At 37.1% G+C, this 9205-nt stretch overlaps 2 non-coding genes across 2 annotated transcripts; both read left to right on the top strand.

Moving 5' to 3' along the window:
• The first annotated feature begins 6453 nt into the window (after positions 1 to 6453).
• On the top strand, positions 6454 to 6525 carry trnaw-cca (transfer RNA tryptophan (anticodon CCA)). The gene has a single exon. It is a non-coding gene; the product is annotated as a tRNA-Trp (tRNA).
• A 428-nt stretch (positions 6526 to 6953) lies between these two features.
• Positions 6954 to 7025, top strand: trnag-ucc (transfer RNA glycine (anticodon UCC)). The gene has a single exon. It is a non-coding gene; the product is annotated as a tRNA-Gly (tRNA).
• Positions 7026 to 9205: the final 2180 nt, after the last annotated feature.

Genomic DNA, 9205 nt, shown 5'->3' with positions numbered 1-9205 from the left:
TACTGTAATTTGATTACTTTTTAAAAGATTAATGTAATCTGATTACTTTAAAAAATACTACTGCGATCTGATTACTTTAAAAAATATAGGTGTAATCTGATTACTTTTGAAAGATTACTGTAATCCGATTACTTTGAAAATACTACTGTGATCTGATTACTTTAAAAACTATAGGTGTAATCTGATTACTTTTGAAAGATTACTGTAATCTGATTACTTTGAAAATACTACTGTGATCTGATTACTTTAAAAACTATAGGTGTAATCTGATTACTTTTGAAAGATTACTGTAATCTGATTACTTTGAAAATACTACTGTGATCTGATTACTTTTTAAGAAAATATTACTCTTATCTTATTACTTTTTAAAAAGATTACTGTAATCTGATTACTTAGAGTATCGACGAGTGAGAGTAGAAACGGACCACTCAGAGCTCAGCTAAAGATCGGCCAATCAGAGTGAGAGTACCGACCAATAAGAGTGAGAGGGCAGACCAATCATAACGCAGCTAAAGAACGGCCAATCAGAGTACCAACGAATCAGAGTGAGAGTACAGACCGACCAATCATAACGCAGCTAAAGATCGGCTAATCAGAGTGAGAGTACAGACCGACCAATCATAACGCAGCTAAAGATCGGCCAATCAGAGTGAGAGTACAGACCGACCAATCATAACGCAGCTAAAGATCGTCCAATCAGAGTGAGAGTACCGACCAATAAGAGAGGGCAGACCAATCATAACGCAGCTAAAGATCGGCCAATCAGAGTACCGACGAATCAGAGTGAGAGTACAGACCGACCAATCATAACGCAGCTAAAGATCGGCCAATTAGAGTGAGAGTACAGACCGACCAATCAGAGTGAGAGTACAGACCGACCAATCAGAGCTCAGCTAAAGATCCGCCAATCAGAGTGAGAGTACTGTAATTTGATTACTTTTTAAAAGATTAATGTAATCTGATTACTTTAAAAAATACTACTGCGATCTGATTACTTTAAAAAATATAGGTGTAATCTGATTACTTTTAAAAGATTACTGTAATCCGATTACTTTGAAAATACTACTGTGATCTGATTACTTTAAAAACTATAGGTGTAATCTGATTACTTTTCAAAGATTACTGTAATCTGATTACTTTTTAAAAGATTACTGTAATCTGATTACTTTTTAAAGATTAGAGTGCTCTGATTTTTTTTAAGATTACTATAATCTTATTACTTTAATAAGATTACTGTAATCTGATTACTTCCTGCATGAAAATGTTTCATATTTTCAACGTTATTTTTAACACTGGGATTTCTGTTGTGTTAAAATGTAATTGAAATTTTTCATTGTTGAACGAGTTAAGAAGTTTCAACCTAGTTCTTAAAGATTACTGTAATCTGATTACTTTTTAAGAAAATATTACTCTTATCTTATTACTTTTTTAAAGATTAATGTATTCTGATTACTTTTTTAAGATTAATGTATTCTGATTACTTTTTTAAGATTGCTGTAATGTCATTACTTCCTGCATGAAAATGTTTCATATTTTCAACGTTATTTTTAACACTGGGATTTCTGTTTTGTTAAAATGTAATTGAAATTTTTCATTGTTGAACGAGTCAAGAAGTTTGAACCTAGTTCTTAAAGATTACTGTAATCTGATTACTTTTTAAGAAAATATTACTCTTATCTTATTACGTTTTAAAAAGATTACTGTAATCTGATTACTTTTTCAAGATTACTGTAATCTGATTACTTTTTAAAAGATTACTGTAATCTGATTACTTTTTTAAAGATTAATGTATTCTGATTACTTTTTTAAGATTGCTGTAATGTCATTACTTCCTGCATGAAAATGTTTCATATTTTCAACGTTATTTTTAACACTGGGATTTCTGTTGTGTTAAAATGTAATTGAAATTTTTCATTGTTGAACGAGTTAAGAAGTTTCAACCTAGTTCTTAAAGATTACTGTAATCTGATTACTTTTTAAGAAAATATTACTCTTATCTTATTACTTTTTTAAAGATTAATGTATTAATGTATTAATGTGAGAGGACAGACCGACCAATCATAACGCAGCTAAAGATCGGCTAATCAGAGTGAGAGTACAGACCGACCAATCATAACGCAGCTAAAGATCGGCCAATCAGAGTGAGAGTACCGACCAATAAGAGAGGGCAGACCAATCATAACGCAGCTAAAGATCAGCCAATCGGAGTATCGAACAATCAGATTGAGAGTACAGACCGACCAATCATAACGCAGCTAAAGATCGGCCAATCAGAGTGAGAGGACAGACCGAACAATCAGATTGAGAGTACAGACCGACCGATCATAACGCAGCTAAAGTTCTGCCAATCAGAGTGAGAGTACAGACCGACCAATCATAACGCAGCTAAAGATCGGCCAATCAGAGAGAGAGTACAGACCGACCAATCATAACGCAGCTAAAGATCGGCCAATCAGAGTACCGACGAATCAGAGTGAGAGTACAAACCGACCAATCATAACGCAGCTAAAGATCGGCCAATCAGAGTGAGAGTACAGACCGACCAATCAGAGTGAGAGTACAGACCGACCAATCAGAGCTCAGCTAAAGATCCGCCAATCAGAGTGAGAGTACTGTAATTTGATTACTTTTTAAAAGATTAATGTAATCTGATTACTTTAAAAAATACTACTGCGATCTGATTACTTTAAAAAATATAGGTGTAATCTGATTACTTTTAAAAGATTACTGTAATCCGATTACTTTGAAAATACTACTGTGAACTGATTACTTTAAAAACTATAGGTGTAATCTGATTACTTTTCAAAGATTACTGTAATCTGATTACTTTTTAAAAGATTACTGTAATCTGATTACTTTTTAAGAAAATATTACTCTTATCTTATTACTTTTTAAAAAGATTACTGTAATCTGATTACTTCGAGTATCGACGAGTGAGAGTAGAAACGGACCACTCAGAGCTCAGCTAAAGATCGGCCAATCAGAGTGAGAGTACCGACCAATAAGAGTGAGAGGGCAGACCAATCATAACGCAGCTAAAGAACGGCCAATCAGAGTACCGACGAATCAGAGTGAGAGTACAGACCGACCAATCATAACGCAGCTAAAGATCGGCTAATCAGAGTGAGAGTACAGACCGACCAATCATAACGCAGCTAAAGATCGGCCAATCAGAGTGAGAGTACCGACCAATAAGAGAGGGCAGACCAATCATAACGCAGCTAAAGATCGGCCAATCAGAGTACCGAACAATCAGATTGAGAGTACAGACCGACCAATCATAACGCAGCTAAAGATCGGCCAATCAGAGTGAGAGGACAGACCGAACAATCAGATTGAGAGTACAGACCGACCGATCATAACGCAGCTAAAGATCGGCCAATCAGAGAGAGAGTACAGACCGACCAATCATAACGCAGCTAAAGATCGGCCAATCAGAGTGAGAGTACAGACCGACCAATCAGAGTGAGAGTACAGACCGACGAATCATAACGCAGCTAAAGATCGGCCAATCAGAGTGAGAGTACAGACCGACCAGAGGAAAGACCGACCAATAAGAGCTCAGCTAAAGATCGGCCAATCAGAGTGAGAGTACAGACCGACCAATCATAACGCAGCTAAAGATCGGCCAATCAGAATGAGAGGGCAGACCAATAAGAGTGAGAGTACAGACCGACCGATCATAACGCAGCTAAAGATCGGCCAATCAGAGTACCGACGAATCAGAGTGAGAGTACAGACCGACCAATCATAACGCAGCTAAAGATCGGCCAATCAGAGTGAGAGTACAGACCGACCAATCAGAGTGAGAGTACAGACCGACCAATCAGAGCTCAGCTAAAGATCCGCCAATCAGAGTGAGAGTACTGTAATTTGATTACTTTTTAAAAGATTAATGTAATCTGATTACTTTAAAAAATACTACTGTGATCTGATTACTTTAAAAACTATAGGTGTAATCTGATTACTTTTCAACGATTACTGTAATCTGATTACTTTTTAAAAGATTACTGTAATCTGATTACTTTTTAAAGATTAGAGTGCTCTGATTTTTTTTAAGATTACTATAATCTTATTACTTTAATAAGATTACTGTAATCTGATTACTTCCTGCATGAAAATGTTTCATATTTTCAACGTTATTTTTAACACTGGGATTTCTGTTGTGTTAAAATGTAATTGAAATTTTTCATTGTTGAACGAGTTAAGAAGTTTCAACCTAGTTCTTAAAGATTACTGTAATCTGATTACTTTTTAAGAAAATATTACTCTTATCTTATTACTTTTTTAAAGATTAATGTATTCTGATTACTTTTTTAAGATTAATGTATTCTGATTACTTTTTTAAGATTGCTGTAATGTCATTACTTCCTGCATGAAAATGTTTCATATTTTCAACGTTATTTTTAACACTGGGATTTCTGTTTTGTTAAAATGTAATTGAAATTTTTCATTGTTGAACGAGTCAAGAAGTTTGAACCTAGTTCTTAAAGATTACTGTAATCTGATTACTTTTTAAGAAAATATTACTCTTATCTTATTACGTTTTAAAAAGATTACTGTAATCTGATTACTTTTTCAAGATTACTGTAATCTGATTACTTTTAAAAAGATTACTGTAATCTGATTACTTTTTTAAAGATTAATGTATTCTGATTACTTTTTTAAGATTGCTGTAATGTCATTACTTCCTGCATGAAAATGTTTCATATTTTCAACGTTATTTTTAACACTGGGATTTCTGTTGTGTTAAAATATAATTGAAATTTTTCATTGTTGAACGAGTTAAGAAGTTTCAACCTAGTTCTTAAAGATTACTGTAATCTGATTACTTTTTAAGAAAATATTACTCTTATCTTATTACTTTTTTAAAGATTAATGTATTAATGTATTAATGTGAGAGGACAGACCGACCAATCATAACGCAGCTAAAGATCGGCTAATCAGAGTGAGAGTACAGACCGACCAATCATAACGCAGCTAAAGATCGTCCAATCAGAGTGAGAGTACCGACCAATAAGAGAGGGCAGACCAATCATAACGCAGCTAAAGATCAGCCAATCGGAGTATCGAACAATCAGATTGAGAGTACAGACCGACCAATCATAACGCAGCTAAAGATCGGCCAATCAGAGTTAGAGGACAGACCGAACAATCAGAGTGAGAGTACAGACCGACCGATCATAACGCAGCTAAAGTTCTGCCAATCAGAGTGAGAGTACAGACCGACCAATCATAACGCAGCTAAAGATCGGCCAATCAGAGAGAGAGTACAGACCGACCAATCATAACGCAGCTAAAGATCGGCCAATCAGAGTACCGACGAATCAGAGTGAGAGTACAAACCGACCAATCATAACGCAGCTAAAGATCGGCCAATCAGAGAGAGAGAACAGACCGACCAATCATAACGCAGCTAAAGATCGGCCAATCAGAGAGAGAGAACAGACCGACCAATCATAACGCAGCTAAAGATCGGCCAATCAGAGTGAGAGTACAGACCGACCAATCATAACGCAGCTAAAGATCGTCCAATCAGAGTGAGAGTACCGACCAATAAGAGAGGGCAGACCAATCATAACGCAGCTAAAGATCGGCCAATCAGAGTACCGACGAATCAGAGTGAGAGTACAGACCGACCAATCAGAGCTCAGCTAAAGATCCGCCAATCAGAGTGAGAGTACTGTAATTTGATTACTTTTTAAAAGATTAATGTAATCTGATTACTTTAAAAAATACTACTGCGATCTGATTACTTTCAAAACTATAGGTGTAATCTGATTACTTTTCAAACATTACTGTAATCTGATTACTTTTTAAAAGATTACTGTAATCTGATTACTTTTTAAAGATTAGAGTGCTCTGATTTTTTTTAAGATTACTGTAAACTTATTACTTTAATAAGATTACTGTAATCTGATTACTTCCTGCATGAAAATGTTTCATATTTTCAACGTTATTTTTAACACTGGGATTTCTGTTGTGTTAAAATGTAATTGATATTTTTCATTGTTGAACGAGTTAAGAAGTTTCAGCCTAGTTCTTAAAGATTACTGTAATCTGATAACTTTTTAAGAAAATATTACTCTTATCATTACTTTTTAAAAAGATTACTGTAATCTGATTACTTTTTCAAGATTACTGTAATCTGATTACTTTTTAAAAGATTACTCCAATCTGATTACTTTTTTAAAGATTAATGTATTCTGATTACTTTTTTAAGATTGCTGTAATGTCATTACTTCCTGCATGAAAATGTTTCATATTTTCAACACTTTAAATCTGGCGCTGCGTTGGCCTGGAATCGAACACTGGGCAACTGCTTGGAAGGCAGCTGTGCTCACCACTATACCACCAAAGCTTTGGTGTATCACATCTGGTGCTTCAGGGTCAGCTGCGGTCACATCATCCGGCCCATACTTCACACCAGAGGGCCACCAAACAGCTTCGTGTGACTCTGTGGCGCAATGGTAGCGAGTCTGACTCCAGATCAGAAGGTTGTGTGTTCAAATCACATCAGGGTCATTACTGCACCTTTATAGGTTTCTTCTGCCTTATGAAGAAGTAACATTATCGAAAAATTGGTCGTGCTCCTCACCAACCCCCCCATATGCGAATATGATGCTTCAGGACAGAATTTTGAAGCAAGTCTTTATCAACCTTTTTACTTTTTAAAAATTAACCAGATTACAGTAATCTTTTTAAAAGAAATATTATTGAATCACTACCATTGCATCTCAGAATCAGCTGCGGGTCTCAGGAAATAATCATGGCGCCAATATGATTTGAACTCGCAACCTTCTGATTTGGAGTCACACGCGCTACCATTGCGCCACAGAGTCACACGAACCTGTTTCGTGGACCTCTGGTGTGAAGTATGATGTGACCGCAGCTGACCCTGAAGCACTTAGCTGTCGGTCTCACTCCACATGGGCCAGATGTGTTACACCACAGCGTTGGTGGTATAGTGGTGAGCATAGCTGCCTTCCAAGCAGTTGACCCAGGTTCGAGTCATGGCCAACGCAGCGACCGTTTTCAGATCGGTACTCTCAGAGTGAGAGTATCGACGAATGAGAGTAGAAACGGACCGCTCAGCTAAAGATCGGCCAATCAGAGTGAGAGTACCGACCAATAAGAGTGAGAGTACAGACCGACCAATCATAACGCAGCTAAAGAACGGCCAATCAGAGTACCGACGAATCAGAGTGAGAGTACAGACTGACCAATCATAACGCAGCTAAAGATCGGCCAATCAGAGTGAGAGTACAGACCGACCAATCAGAGTGAGAGTACAGACCGACCAATCATGACGCAGCTAAAGATCGGCCAATCAGAGTGAGAGGACAGACCGACCAATCATAACGCAGCTAAAGATCGGCTAATCAGAGTGAGAGTACAGACCAATAAGAGAGGGCAGACCAATCTCTCAGAGTGAGAGTATCGACGAATGAGAGTAGAAACGGACCGCTCAGCTAAAGATCGGCCAATCAGAGTGAGAGTACCGACCAATAAGAGTGAGAGTACAGACCGACCAATCATAACGCAGCTAAAGAACGGCCAATCAGAGTACCGACGAATCAGAGTGAGAGTACAGACTGACCAATCATAACGCAGCTAAAGATCGGCCAATCAGAGTGAGAGTACAGACCGACCAATCAGAGTGAGAGTACAGACCGACCAATCATGACGCAGCTAAAGATCGGCCAATCAGAGTGAGAGGACAGACCGACCAATCATAACGCAGCTAAAGATCGGCTAATCAGAGTGAGAGTACAGACCAATAAGAGAGGGCAGACCAATCATAACGCAGCTAAAGATCAGCCAATCGGAGTACCGAACAATCAGATTGAGAGTACAGACCCACCAATCATAACGCAGCTAAAGATCGGCCAATCAGAGAGAGAGTACAGATCGACCAATCATAACGCAGCTAAAGATCGGCCAATCAGAGTGAGAGTACAGACCGACCAATCATAACGCAGCTAAAGATCGGCCAATCAGAGTGAGAGTACAGACCGACCAATCAGAGTGAGAGTACTGTAATTTGATTACTTTTTAAAAGATTAATGTAATCTGATTACTTTAAAAAATACTACTGCGATCTGATTACTTTAAAAAATATAGGTGTAATCTGATTACTTTTGAAAGATTACTGTAATCGGATTACTTTGAAAATACTACTGTGATCTGATTACTTTAAAAACTATAGGTGTAATCTGATTACTTTTGAAAGATTACTGTAATCTGATTACTTTGAAAATACTACTGTGATCTGATTACTTTAAAAACTATAGGTGTAATCTGATTACTTTTGAAAGATTACTGTAATCTGATTACTTTGAAAATACTACTGTGATCTGATTACTTTTTAAGAAAATATTACTCTTATCTTATTACTTTTTAAAAAGATTACTGTAATCTGATTACTTAGAGTATCGACGAGTGAGAGTAGAAACGGACCACTCAGAGCTCAGCTAAAGATCGGCCAATCAGAGTGAGAGTACCGACCAATAAGAGTGAGAGGGCAGACCAATCATAACGCAGCTAAAGAACGGCCAATCAGAGTACCGACGAATCAGAGTGAGAGTACAGACCGACCAATCATAACGCAGCTAAAGATCGGCTAATCAGAGTGAGAGTACAGACCGACCAATCATAACGCAGCTAAAGATCGGCCAATCAGAGTGAGAGTACAGACCGACCAATCATAACGCAGCTAAAGATCGTCCAATCAGAGTGAGAGTACCGACCAATAAGAGAGGGCAGACCAATCATAACGCAGCTAAAGATCGGCCAATCAGAGTACCGACGAATCAGAGTGAGAGTACAGACCGACCAATCATAACGCAGCTAAAGATCGGCCAATTAGAGTGAGAGTACAGACCGACCAATCAGAGTGAGAGTACAGACCGACCAATCAGAGCTCAGCTAAAGATCCGCCAATCAGAGTGAGAGTACTGTAATTTGATTACTTTTTAAAAGATTAATGTAATCTGATTACTTTAAAAAATACTACTGCGATCTGATTACTTTAAAAAATATAGGTGTAATCTGATTACTTTTAAAAGATTGCTGTAATCCGATTACTTTGAAAATACTACTGTGATCTGATTACTTTAAAAACTATAGGTGTAATCTGATTACTTTTCAAAGATTACTGTAATCTGATTACTTTTTAAAAGATTACTGTAATCTGATTACTTTT

This window comes from Leuresthes tenuis, unplaced genomic scaffold (genome assembly GCF_036924035.1).
Source record: "Leuresthes tenuis unplaced genomic scaffold, fLeuTen1.0.hap1 SCAF_21, whole genome shotgun sequence".
In the NCBI taxonomy this organism is placed as follows: domain Eukaryota; kingdom Metazoa; phylum Chordata; class Actinopteri; order Atheriniformes; family Atherinopsidae; genus Leuresthes; species Leuresthes tenuis.
The sequence above is the reverse complement of the archived record's forward strand: the minus strand, read 5'-3'. Positions and strand labels throughout refer to the sequence as shown.